The 14,513-nt window shown below is 47.7% G+C and overlaps 1 protein-coding gene across 3 annotated transcripts in view; it reads left to right on the top strand.

Annotated features, from left to right (window-relative positions):
* RNF123 (ring finger protein 123) overlaps window positions 1-14,513 on the top strand; it is a 594,888-nt gene that overhangs the window by 365,972 nt on the left and 214,403 nt on the right. The window lies entirely within an intron of this gene.

Raw genomic sequence — 14,513 nt, 5'->3', positions numbered from 1 at the left:
GCAGAATTTGTGCAGAATTCCTTGCCTTTGCAGAATTCCGTACATGGAGGCAGAAGTGATAGCCTTGTTCTCAAATCCCCCAGCCCCTTTGCTGTTCGTGGCAGGAGGAGGAGATCGGTTGCATATTGGGCTTTCTTCGAGGACAAGTAGGCTGACTATTCTCACGATTGGGTTGTCGTCCGCAACGGCCCAGGAGACCGGCAAAATATTGAGAGCAAACGAAGAAGTCTCGACAATGCTCCATTGCGTAGGCAGAGTGCTCCGTGCATGCGCGAACGGCTTCCCGCCCGCAACACGAGCGTGAGTCCATCAGTTGCTTTTTTTCCGTGACGCTGGTAACACGGAGTTTTTTTCTGCTTCGCTGTTGCCTTCGGCCAGGGGATCTCGCGTGAGTTTTTTCTTTTCATCATTCTTTGTTTTTGCTTAGTTTCCAATAAACTTAAAAAAAAAAAATTTGTTTTTGTATTTAGTCCCTTATTCTCTTAGTTTTACCCCCTGTTGTAAGTTTTCTTTCTTTTCATTGCGGCCCTCTTTTGGCCGCGCGGTCGGGGTTACTTTTCCCTTTTTTCTCTTTTTTGTGCCTTTTTTATTGGCACAATCGCGTCTTTTAATTTCGCAGCCGCTGTTTTTCCGTCCATGTCATAGAGGACACCCAGCGGCTTCAAGTGTTGTACTTGGTGCAACCGGACCATCTCGGGTACCGACCCCCACGTGTGGTGTCTCCAGTGCCTTGGGCCCGAACATTTGCCAGCTGCTTGTAAGCTGTGCTCTTTAATGAAAAAGCGGACCCAAGTGTCTCGGGAGGCTCAGCATGAAATACTTTTTGCTGATCGGTCTGGTCCTTCGACGTCGGCATCAACATCGGTACCGAAGTCGGCGACGTCGAGGGAAGCATCGACATTGAGAGCACAGGTAATGGCTGCCGAACGACCACATCGTGCTGGGAGCAGCGAGGCATCGAGTGGGTCTCCACCTGTCTCGAGGCCTACTGCTATGCAGGCACCCTGGGACCGACCTTCGTCGGACCCGGCCCTGAGGAGGCGTGAGGATTCCACATCCTCCTGTTCGGTACCGAAGAGTCTCGATGACGGGCGTCGAGCAAAGGCTAAGAAGCACCGTCATCATTCTCCTTCCAGATACGGTACCGAGAGCTCCGGGGAGCAGAGGGATTCGGCACCCGAGAAGCATCAGCACTGAGAGGACCGCTCACCTCTATACAGGAGGTGCTGATGCGTCGGTCTTCGGGCAGCTTGGTACCGGCTCTTGAGCCCCCTCATATTCTGCCACTGGCTCCTACACCGGTCCCGCAGCCTTTTCCAATGGAGGCTCTCGACGAGCGCCTCAGGGCCCTTCTTCTGGAGGGATTGCTGCACCAGTCTGCGTTGGTGTCAGGGGTGCTTGCGCCTCCTGCATCGACTGTGGAAGCAGCATCTGGGCCTTCACCTGTGGGGAGGTCCCCGTCCTCGGTGCCACTTGCGACATCGGCGTTGGCCACCACCCGGGTCGATTCGACATCGGCGGAGGAAGCTTCGCCGCAGTCCAGGCAGGGGTCGACTTTTCGACATCCCCCTCCAGGTTGTCGTTCCTTGATGTCCAGAAAGGCTCAGGTTTGGGCTGCTCTTAGAGAGTTTTTGTCTGACACCGATGATGAGCGCTCGTGGGAGGAAGAGGAAGATCCCAGATACTTTTCGGAGGAAGAGTCATATGGGGTCCCCTCTGATCCTACTCCGCCGATTGAAGGAAGATTGTCTCCACATGACAGTCTTTCTTTTTCCTCCTTCGGGAAATGTCTAAGGACATTCCATTCCCTGTGGAGGTTGTGGATGAGCCCAGGGCCGAGATGCTCGAGGTCTTGGACTATCCTTCTCCGACCACAGAGGTTGCAACGGCCCCCTTGCATAACACACTCAGGGAAGTTCTTATGCGAAACTGGTCATTCCCTCTATCTAATCCAGTGGTCCTCAAGAAAGCTGAGTCCCGGTACAGAGTCCATGGACAACCAGTAATGGTGAAGGCCCAGCTACCTCACAATTCCATGGTGGTGGACTCTGCTCTCAGAAGAGCCAAGAGTACTAGAGACTGCCTCGGCACCCCCAGGCAGAGAGTCTAGGACCTTGGATTCTTTTGGGAGAAAAACATATCAGGCCGCTATACTCGCAGCCAGGATCCAAACATACCAGCTCTACACAAGCATCCACTTGCGGAACTCGGTGAGACAACTGTCTAGTTTGGTCGAAGCACTTCCTCTGGAGCTTGCCAAACCTTTTCACCAGGTGCTCAGGCAGCAGAAGGCGTGTCATAAATTCCTGGCCCGGGGTACTTACAACATTTTTGATGTGGTATCCTGAGTAGCTGCTCAAGGTATAGTGATGCGCAGACTCTCATGGCTGTGCGTCTCTGACCTGGATCATAAGACCCAGCAGCAAATGGCGGATGTTCCTTGCCGGGGGGATAATCTTTTTGGAGAAAAAGTAGAGGACACAGTTGATCAGATCAAGAAGCACCATGATGCTATGGATTTTCTCCTGCCGGGCGTCTTCTGCTACCACCTCCTCATCTAGGAGGTTTTTTGGAGGGAGGAGGAGTGCTCCCTATTCCTATACTACTACTACTACTATTTAGCATTTCTATAGCGCTACAAGGCATACGCAGCGCTGCACAAACATAGAAGAAAGACAGTCCCTGCTCAAAGAGCTTACAATCTAATAGACAAAAAATAAATAAAGTAAGCAAATCAAATCAATTAATGTGAACGGGAAGGAAGAGAGGAGGGTATGTGGAGGCGAGTGGTTACAAGTGGTTACGAGTCAAAAGCAATGTTAAAGAGGTGGGCTTTCAGTCTAGATTTAAAGGTGGCCAAGGATGGGGCAAGACATAGGGGCTCAGGAAGTTTATTCCAGGCGTAGGGTGCAGCGAGACAGAGGCGCGAAGTCTGGAGTTGGCAGTAGTGGAGAAGGGAACAGATAAAAAGGATTTATCCATGGAGCGGAGTGCACGGGAAGGGGTGTAGGGAAGGACGAGTGTGGAGAGATACTGGGGAGCAGCAGAGTGAATACATTTATAGGTTAGTAGAAGAAGTTTGAACAGGATGCGAAAACGGATAGGGAGCCAGTGAAGGGTCTTGAGGAGAGGGGTAGTATGAGTAAAGCGACCCTGGCGGAAGATGAGACGGGCAGCAGAGTTTTGAACCGACTGGAGAGGGGAGAGGTGACTAAGTGGGAGGCCAGCAAGAAGCAGATTGCAGTAGTCTAAACGAGAGGTGACAAGGGTGTGGATGAGGGTTTTGGTAGAGTGCTCGGAAAGAAAGGGGCGGATTTTACGGATGTTGTAAAGAAAGAAACGACAGGTCTTGGCGGTCTGCTGGATATGAGCAGAGAAGGAGAGAGAAGAGTCAAAGATGACCCCAAGGTTTCGAGCTGAGGAGACAGGGAGAATGAGAGAGCCATCAACAGAAATAGAAAACGGGGGGAGCGGGGAGTTGGGTTTGGGGGGGAAAATGAGAAGCTCGGTTTTGGTCATATTTAATTTCAGGTGGCGTTGAGACATCCAGGCAGCAATGTCAGACAAGCACGCTGAAACTTTGGTTTGGATGCAAGGTGAGATATCAGGGGTAGAAAGGTAGATTTGGGAGTCATCAGCATAGAGATGGTAGGAAAAGCCATGGGATGAGATTAATGAACCAAGGGAAGAAGTGTAGATAGAAAAGAGGAGGGGACCAAGAACAGAACTCTGAGGTACGCCGACAGGCAGAGGGATAGAAGTAGAAGAGGATCCACCAGAGTGGCTTAGATACACTCCTGCTTCTCGGCAGCTTGTTCAGGCTCAGTCCCAGCGCGCTTGTCCTCGTCAACGGCGTGCGACTAAGGCCCCTGCGACTCCCCAGCAAAAGCAAGGGACGGGTTTTTGAGTGGCTCCAGTTCAGCATAGCCTCAGAAAAGGTGTCCATGCCGGACGACTTGCTGGTCGGGAGGAGGTTAAAATTTTTTCACCAAAGGTGGCCTCTCATAACCTCCGACAGTTGGGTTCTTCAAATTGTCTGGTTAGGATACACTCTCAATCTGGAATCCATACCTCCAAATTGCCCACCGGGAGCTCAGTCCTTCAGCTCCCAGCACAATCAGGTACTTGCAGAGGAACTCTCCGCCCTTCTCAAGGCTAAGGCGGTCAAACCCGTTCCACCAGGGGAAGAAGGGCTGGGATTCTATTCCAGGTACTTCCTTGTGCAAAAGAAAACAGGGGGGATGCGACCCATCCTAGACCTAAGGGCCCTGAACAAATTCCTAGTCCGAGAAAAGTTCAGGATGGTTTCCCTGGGCACCCTTCTTCCCAAGATACAGGAAAACAATTGGCTGTGCTCTCTGGACAAAGGATGCCTATACCCACATCTCGATACTCTCAGCTCACAGGAAGTATCTTCAATTTCGGTTGGGAACTCGGCATTTTCAGTACTGTGTACTGCCCTTTGGCCTCATGTCTGCGCCCAGGGTCTTCACAAAGTGCCTGGCCGTTGTCGCAGCATCACTGTGCAGACTGGAATTGCATGTCTTCCCTTATCTCGATGATTGGCTAGTGAAGAGCACCTCTGAGGCAGGCGCTTTACAGTCCATGCGGATGACTATTCAGGTGCTAGAGCTACTGAGGTTCATAATCAATTATCCCAAGTCCTACCTTGTCCCGGTTCAGAAATTGGAGTTCATTGGAGCTGTTGGACACACGGACGTCTTGAGCTTATCTCCCCCAGGCAAGGGCAGACAATCTCCTGGCCCTAGTATCCTTGGCTCAAGCGTCTCAACAGATCACAGCTCAGCAGATGTTGAGATTCTTAGGGCACATGCCTTCCACAGTCCATGTGACTCCCATGGCACGTCTACTTATGAGATCAGCTCAATGGACCCTAGCTTCTCAGTGGTGCCAGGCCACGGGGGATCTAGAGGATGTGATTCATCTCTCCACCAACTTTTGCAGTTCCCTTCAGTGGTGGACAATTCGATCCAATCTGACCTTGGGATGTCCATTCCAAATTTCTCAGCCGCAGAAAGTGCTGACGACGGATGCATCCCTCCTGGGGTGGGGAACTCATGTAGATGGGCTTCACACTCAAGGAACTTGGTCCTTTCAGGAAAAGGATCTTCAGATCAATCTATCGGCTGTCCAATCAAATCATTCTGATTCAGACAGACAATCAGGTTGCTATGTACTACACCAACAAGCAGGGGGGCACCGGATCTCGCCCTCTGTGTCAGGAAGCCGTCCGAATGTGGCTTTGGGCGCACCACCACGGCATGTTTCTCCAGACCACATATCTGGCAGGCGTAAACAACTGTCTGGCCGACAGGTTGAGTAGGATCATGCAACCTCACGAGTGGTCACTGTACATGGATGTTGTCTGCAAGATCTTCCGAGCGTGGGGCACCTCCTCGGTGGATCTTTTTGCCACTCAGATCAATCACAAAGTCCCTCAGTTCTGTTCCAGACTTCAGGCTCACGACAGACTAGCGTCAGATACTTTTCTCCTACATTGGGGGACAGGCCTTCTGTATGCATATCCTCCCATACCTCTAGTAGGGAAGACTTTACTGAAACTCAAGCAAGACTGTGGAACTATGATTCTGACTGCACCTTTTTGGTCCCGTCAGATCTGGTTCCCTCTTTTTCTGGAGTTGTCCTTCAAAGAATCATGGAGATTGGAGTGTTTTCCGACCCTCATCACCCAGAACGAGGGGTTACTTCTACATCCCAACCTCCAGTCTCTGGCTCTCACGGCCTGGATGTTGAGAGCTTAGAAATTGCCTCCTTGGGTCTTTCAGAAGGTGTCTCCCGAGTCTTGCTTGCTTCCAGGAAAGATTCCATGAAAAGGTGTTATTCTTTCAAATGGAGGAGGTTTGCCGTCTGGTGTGACAGCAAGGCCCTAGATCCTTCTTCTTGTCCTACACGGACCCTGCTTGAATACCTTCTACACTTAACAGAGTCTGGTCTCAAGACAAACTCCGTAAGGGTTCGCCTTAGTGCAATTAGTTCTTATCATCAACGTGTAGAGGGTAAGCCTATCTCTGGACAGCCTTTAGTTGTTCGCTTCATGAGAGGTTTGCTTTTGTCAAAGCCCCCAGTTAAACCTCCACCAGTGTCATGGGATCTCAATGTTGTTCTCACCCAGCTGATGAAAGCTCCTTTTGAGCCACTGAATTCCTGCCATCTGAAGTACTTGACCTGAAAGGTCATTTTCTTGGTGGCTGTTACTTCAGCTTGTAGAGTGAGTGAGCTCCAAGCCCTGGTAGTGCATGCACCTTATATCAAGTTTCATCATAACAGAGTAGTCCTACGTTCTTGCCGAAGGTGGTGTCGGAGTTCCATCTGAACCATTCAATTGTCTTGCCAACATTTTTTCCCCATCCACACACCCGCCCTGGTAAGGACAAGTTGCACACCTTGGACTGTAAGAGAGCATTGTCTTTTTACGTGGAGCGGACAAAGCCCTATAGACAGTCCGCCCTGTTGTTTGTTTCTTTTGACCCTAACAGGAGGGGAGTCGCCATCGGAAATCACACAATCTCTAATTGGCTAGCAGATTGCATTTCCTTCACTTATGCCCAAGCTGGGCTGACTCTGGAGGGCCATGTCACGGCTCATAATGTTAGAGCCATGGCTGCGTCGGTGGCTCACTTAAAGTCAGCCTCCATTGAAGAGATTTGCAAGGCTGAAACGTGGTCATCAGTCCACACATTCACATCTCACTACTGCCTTCAGCAGGATACCCAACGCGACAGTCGGTTTGGGCAGTCGGTGCTGCAGAATCTGTTCAGGGTTTAGAATCCAACTCCACCCTCCTAGGCCCATTTATGTTCTGTTCCAGGCTGCACTCTCACTTAGTTGTTTCTTTTTAGGTCAATCTATGTTATGTCCGCGCCGTTTCGAGGCCCAATTGACCTTTCTTTGTTGGTTTGAGTGAGCCTGGGGGCTAGGGATACCCCAATCGTGAGAATAGCCTGCTTGTCCTCGGAGAAAATGAAGATACATACCTGTAGCAGGTATTCTCCGAGGACAGCAGGCTGATTATTCTCACATACCCACCTCCTCCCCTTGGAGTTGTTCTAGTTTTCTGGTTTGCTTTTTTATGAAACTGAGGGACTCATGCTCATGTTGTGGGCGGGAAGCCGTTCATGCATGCGCGGTGTGCTCATCCCGCGCGACGGAGCGTTCAAGAGACTTCTTCGTTTGCTCTCAAGATTTTGCTGGTCTCCTGTGCCATCGCGGACAACGACCCAATTGTGAGAATAATTAGCCTGCTGTCCTCTGAGAATACCTGCTACAGGTATGTATCTTCATTACATTCTTCTCCTCTGCTACCCTAGTGCAGACTGTTGATCGATACTGCTGGGTAAAAGAGGATTGCAGGGCTCAACATGCAGCTGCTTTGCTCCTCCTCTGCTTGCTACCAGTTCCATAATAAAGTGTTGTCAGATAAAATGGCACAGACAGAAGTCATGATGACAAAATATCATTGGAGAAAACGGCATGGACAAAATGTCATGATGACAAAAATCAGGAGACAAAATGGGATGGACAAGGATGTATGGAAAGTGAAATACACCCTGTTCTATTAATCTGCAAACAAACCTTTTCTGGAGACGTGAAGGTGGTAGAACTAGAGGACACGAATTGAGGTTGAAGGGGGCCAGACTCAGGAGTAACGTCTTGAAGTATTTTTTCACGAAGAGGGTGGTGGATACATGGAATGCCCTCCCACAGGAAGTGGTGGAGATGAAAAAGGTAATGGAATTCAAATGTGTGTGGGATAGACACAAAAGAATGCTGTTTAGAAGGAATGGATCCACAGAATCTTAGCGGAGATTGGGTGGTGACGCTGGTAGTTGGCAAGCAAAACCAGTGCTGGGCAGACTTCTATGTTCTGTGCCCTGATCGTGACTGAATAGATATGTATGAGTTGGAGTGTAAATTTTAAGGGGCTTTGACATTAACTTCAGAAATTTTAGTACAAGAACAGTGTGGACAGACTTCTACGGTCTGTGCCCTGAAAAAGGCAAGGATGAATGAAACTCAGGTATACATGTAAAGTATTGCATATCATGTATAATGAGTTCATCTTGTTGGGCAGACTGGATGGACCGTACAGGTCTTTATCTGTCGTCATTTACTATGTTACTGTCCAGCTTATTTTCGAAGGAGAAGGGTGCCCATCTTCCAACACAAATTGGGAGATGGGCATCCTTCTCCTAAGGGCGCCCAAATTGGCATAATCGAAAGCTGATTTTGGTCGTCCTCAACTGCTTTCCGTCGCAGGGACAACCAAAGTTCAACGGGGCATGTCGGCAGTGTACCAAAGGCGGTACGGGGGCGTGGTTAAGAGATGAGCGTCCTCGGCCGATAATGGAAAAAAGAAGGGCGTCCCTGACGAGCATTTGGCCGACTTGGTTCCTTTTTATTCACAACCAAGCCTCGAATAGGTGCCCGAACTGACCAGATGACCACCGAAGGGAATCAGGAATAACCTCCCCTTACTCCCCCAGTGGTCACCAACCCCCTCCCACCCAAAAAAAATAATTAAAATACATTTTTTCCAGCTTCTATGCCAACCTCAAATGTCATACCCAGCTCCATCACAGCAGTATTACTACTACTACTATTTAGCATTTCTATAGCGCTACAAAGCGTACACAGCGCTGCAAAAACATAGAAGAAAGACAGTCCCTGCTCAAAGAGCTTACAGTCTAGTAGACAAAAAATAAAGCAAACAAATCAATTAATGTGTAGAGGAAAGAGGAGGGTAGGTGGTAGCGTGTGGATACAAGTGGTTACGAGTCAAAAGGTGGGCTTTCAATCTATATTTAAAGATGGTCAAGGATGGGGCAAGACTTAGGGGCTCGGGAAGTCTATTCCAGGCATAGGGCGCAGCAAGACAGAAGGAGCGAAGTCTGGAGTTGGCAGTAGCGGAGAAGGGAACAGATAAGAAGGATTTATCCAGGGAACGGAGTGCACGGGAAGGGGTGTAGGGAAGGACGAGTGTGTTGAGATACTGGGGAGTGGCAGAATGAGTACATTTATGTTTAAATGTGTTTATTAAAAGACAAAATAGTACAGTTTGTATGGCTATAGTCAAAATACATTTTAAGAGTATTAACTACAAAACATACAATTAATAGCCTCCAACAGTTTCGCCAGTTTTCTCTTTACTTTGGATCTCCCTTTTCCCCCCCATCCTCCCCCCTCCCCTCCCCTCCCTCCCATCCCTCCCGTTTCTAAAGAACAATTATGGATACGGAGGCAAAGAGTCACTATCTAGCTTAGCCGCTTATGGAGCTATCACGCACAAAACTTATGTCTGAGTTACAAAACCTGCCCGTGCTGCCAAATCAGGCCATGTCAGTTAGCTTCCAGAGGTCATTTCCTTTTAAAATTTCTGAATCTTTAGGGCTTCGAGGATTTTAGACAAGCACCTCATTAATTTTTACTTTTTCTCTTACATCATTTCCCTCTGTTACCACGCCATGGAAACCACCTCCATTCAACCTTTAAGAATTCAAAATCCTACTTCTAGCCACCTCTGTTAATGAGTCCCAAAAAGGGGCCCATGTGTGGCAGAAAGACTCTCCTCTGGGTGAGGCCAGATCGCCCACCGCTCTTCGTTCCAAAGAGCACAAAAAAATCATTCTCGCTCGCCATTGAGACAGGGTTGGTGAGTCTGGCGTTATCCATAATTGTAAGATAACCTTCTTACCCAATAAAACCGCTTTTTTGAGAAACGGGCGTAACCCTATAGGTGGTCTTTGTACCAAGTGAAATTTATGGAATAGTAGCTGAGGCTTTTTCCGCCATGTAACCCTCCACATTTCTGACACATGACAACACACTTGCGTCCAAAATCTGGCTATTCGGGGACAAGCCCAGAACATGTGGCCCAGCCCCGCTGGAGAGTGACCACACTTCTTACATCTATCTTCCTGACCTACATGCGCCCTCCATGCTCTATGTGGAGAAAAAAAACATTCGAGACAGGAATTTGTAGGCCGTTTCTTGCAGCGCCACGCTTTCAGAAATTTTGGTTAAGTCCAGAAAGCATGCCTTCAAGTGATCGGGTTTAACGTTCACTGGTAGGTCTTTATTCCATTGCATTGCCAATTGTTCGTAATCAATCTCACCTAATTGCTCACGTAGTTCCGAATGGTAATATTTTAAAGGGACAGACCCTTGAGCATCCAAAGCTAATAGAGACATCAGTCGGCTCCATATTTGGGGACTCAAGTGTGCGGGTGGAATAGATCGTAAATAATGTCTTAGTTGGAAGGAGGCAAAAAAATCTTTTCTAAGTATACCAAATTCTCTGTCTAATTCTTCAGTAGTTTTTAAAATACCCTCTTCTGAGTATAAGTGATGTATATAGCTAATCCCCCGTGTTTCCCATTCTAGGAAAAGTTTAGCCGAGTTCCCCGGGGGGAACTGGTTGTTGCCTCTTATCGGCAATAGTGGAGTGCAAGTTGTAGAAAAAACAAATTTACGGCCCAGCCAACGCCAGGTTTGTCTTAATGGAGACACCACTGATGTGAAATACCGGGGTGTATTTACTGCCCCTGGCGTAGCATGGAGCCATGCACTAAAATGTCGGGGGGAGAACACCATGGTCTCTATACTAGTACACGAAAAGAAACTAGTGCCACGAAACCAATCAGAAAGGTGGCGCATATTACTAGCCACAGAGAATAACTTTAGATTTAAGAGTCCCAATCCCCCCTTAGCTCTAGAGAGATATAATTTAGAAACTGGTAACCTTGGTCTCTTCCCCTGCCATAAATATTTGGTCATTACCCTCGTCAACGTCTGATCGTCCTTATGTTTAAGAAACAAAGGAAGCACTTGCAACACATAAACCCATTTTGGGACCAGAATCATGTTATAGAGGGCTATCCGCCCCATCAAGGATAGGGGTAAAGTCGTCCATGTTTGCAAAGTCTGTCTAGTTTTCAGTTTAAGGGGTTCTATGTTTTGGCTATAAAGGGTGTTCAGATCGGCTGTCAGCCATATGCCAAGATATTTCAATTTATCCTCTGCCCATGTTAATGGAAATGCCCCCTCCCAGGTCGAACGTATCCGTGTCTGGACTGGCAGAGCCATAGACTTACTCCTATTCAGGGCAAGGCCCGAGTAGAAGCCAAACTCCTCCAGAATTCCAAATAAGTACAAGAGAGAGGATTGGGGCTTTGTTATAGTTACTAATATATCATCTGCAAAAGCTAAAGTTTTGAGCTCTCGCAAGTGTAATTTAATCCCCTGTATATCTGGGTCCCTTTGAATAGTGCATAACAATGGTTCAAGGTATAGCAAAAATAAGAGTGGTGAGAGGGGGCAACCCTGTCTCGTGCCACATGCTATTGTAAAGGGGTTTGATTTCATACCATTAATCAATAATGACGCTTTTGGATTAGTGTATAGCGTCACAATAGCATTAAATATCCACCCTCGGATGCCAATATAATCAAGGACAGAAAAAAGATAATCCCATCTCACCTTGTCAAAAGCCTTTTCGGCATCTAAGCTAACTAGCAGCAAAGGTTCGTTCTTGGTAAGACTCTGTGCAATGGCTAAACAGGCCTTCCTGACATTGTGACAAGGGTGTCTACCCTGCACAAACCCCACTTGACCCTCTCCCACCAGTTTTGGTATTAGAGGGGATAAGCGTTCTGAGATGATCTTCGCTAAGATCTTTAAATCGACATTTATAAGAGATATAGGTCTATATGAACCTGGGTTTTTTGGTGGTTTGCCCTCTTTTGGAATTAGGGTTATCAAGGCTTCATTAGACTCTCGCCTAAATCCCCCACATTCAATGGACTCCTCAAAAAAATCAAGAAGCGGGCCACCCACTTGTGGAAAAAGCAATTGATAGTACTCAGCACCAAATCCATCCGGACCCGGAGCTGACCCACGTTTTAATGATTTCACTACTCTTTGCAGCTCCTTGGCCCTGATAGGCATATTTAATTGTTCTAGCACTTCAGGGTTCAGGCGTGGCATTCCAGAGTCTGCCAAGTAATCTGTTATGGACGGGCCGAGTGGCGCCTCCGGGGCTTTGTATAGGTTTGCATAATATTGTTCCAATAATCTGACTACTTCCTCTGGGTTGTTTATTTGTCTACCCTCTGCATCTCGAAGTGTTGGTATAAACCTATTCCCCCCCCAGGTCTTATTAAGGCGGGCCAACAATTTCCCAGATTTATTACCATGTTTGTGGAAAGAGAAGGATCTATAAAAAAATTGTTTCTTTGTTCTCTCATGGATCATTGTATTAAGGGCTGCCAGAGAGGCCAGCATAACCTCCCTGGACTCTTTCGAGGGGCGTGCTATGTGTGCCCGTTTCGCTGCTTGATACGCTACTTCCAATTGTTTCACTCCCTTTGCCAATCTCTTTGAACGAGCACACATATAAGCGATTATATCCCCACGAATCACTGCTTTGGAGGTCTCCCAGAACAATCTAGCTTCCCCTGCATGGCTCCCATTCGTGTCAAGGAAATAAGACCATCTTTGTTTCAAGTACTCCTGGAAGTCTGCGTCCTCTGTCAGATATCCGGGAAACCTCCAAACTTGATGACGTAAACTAGTTGCTCCCACTTCCAGTTCAATCCAAATCATTGCATGATCTGAGATTTCCATTACTCCTATCTCTGCACGTGGTACTTGAGGAAACAAAACTGAAGATATTAATATATAGTCTATTCTCGACCATGAGCTATGTGCTCTGGATAAATGCGTATAGTCTCTAGATGTAGGGTGGGTTAACCTCCATGGGTCTATAAGATCTAAAGCGGTACTCAAATACCCCAATCCTTTACCCCTCCCAAACATTGAGCTTGTTTGCGGGCCAGAGCGGTCTTGGAGCCCATCCATAACTTGATTAAAGTCTCCTGCCACTATCCATGGGGTATGACCATATTGGATTCCTAGCCGAACCAGGTGTTGGAAAAAGGAATGGTCATATACATTTGGGCCATAAACATTAAGTAGGAAAACTTCTTGTCCCATTATGTTTAGCTGTAAAAGTATATATCTGCCCTCTCTATCTTTGCAGATTAACTTTGATGTGCATTGCATATTTTTATGAATTAAAATTGCTACCCCTCCTTTTTTGCTGCCCGAAGATGCAAAATAACATTCTCCCACCCAACGTTGTCTAAGCTTTTGGTGCTCAACGTCCGTTAATTTAGTTTCCTGAAGGCATGCTATCCCAGCTTTGTGGCGCTGCAACGCTGTCAAAATCTTTGTGCGTTTTATTGGGGAGGAGATACCCGATACATTCCATGAAATCAATCGGGGGGTTGGTGCCCTAGCCATCCTTTAAGTAAGCTTGGTAACATAAATTAGACAATTTCCATATTCTTAGAGCTCCCGGGTGCCCAGCCCCCACCCAGCAGCCTAGTTTGTGTAACAGAGGTGGCCTACAGTTATTTCCCAGTAACTTTCCATTCCTATCCGCCTCAGCATTGCAGCAGGTTTCACCCAAGCTTTGTACTGTTCCAGGTCCTTGCTGTAAAGATAACATTTGCTCCAATCGACAGGACTCCATAATCCAACATAAACAGTATCTAGTTTTGTACTTCTCCCTTCCCCCCTCCCCCCCCCACCATGCAAATCTTATCTCAATTCTACCCTGCTCTCCCATATCGTCCCTACCCTCCCCCCTTAGACCTACCCTCTTCCCTACTCTATTCCCCATTTAGTCGCACCTGGGCCTACGTCACCAGACGCTACCTAAATTAGCCGCGTCCGGTGAGGGGTCAATAGGTGCCAGCAAAGCCCCGTTCTCCGTCATTTTTAGTAATATCAACAATTTTCTGAACTTCCCTCCACCCTCTCCAAACCCCCAAACAACCGGGTTATACATCTCTCATAAAGCTTAGAACACGTGCGAGCCAAATGACTCTAGTTCACTTATCATCGTTCCAGTCTTAGGATTGGCTCTCCAGCATCTGGGTGCCGCCAGTTTTACATCTTGCGTCCATTTTCCTTAACAACTGGGCCACACGAACCCACAAACCAAGTGATCAACAAAATTCCAAACAGCCAACCTGTCAATCTCGATAATTGTAATCCAACAGGTGTTTTAATCACCTCCAGCCTTTCATGATGATCTCTCCGTAAAGCTGTTTTAATCAGTCTGCTGGCCCTGCTACTTGCTTATTCAGCCATTCCACGGCTACTTCTGGTTTATTAAAGGCTCTCCAGACACCGTTATCCATAATTTTTAAAGTCGCTGGGTATTGTAACATAAATCTGTGTTTCTTCTCCACCAGACTCGTGCAAACTGCCGAAAACGCCCGCCGCTGCATTGACAAAGCCGCGGAGTAATCCTGGAAAACACGGATGACTGCGCCATCATACTTAGTGGAGTCTCTGCATTCTTTATATGCCCGCAAAACGGCCACTTTTTGTGAATAGTCGTGAAACTTTGCTATGATCACCCTAGGGCGCTGTTCTCTTGCTGGTCTAGGTCCCACGCGGTGGGC

Source organism: Microcaecilia unicolor, chromosome 6 (assembly GCF_901765095.1).
Source record: "Microcaecilia unicolor chromosome 6, aMicUni1.1, whole genome shotgun sequence".
NCBI classification, from domain to species: domain Eukaryota; kingdom Metazoa; phylum Chordata; class Amphibia; order Gymnophiona; family Siphonopidae; genus Microcaecilia; species Microcaecilia unicolor.
The sequence above is the reverse complement of the archived record's forward strand: the minus strand, read 5'-3'. Positions and strand labels throughout refer to the sequence as shown.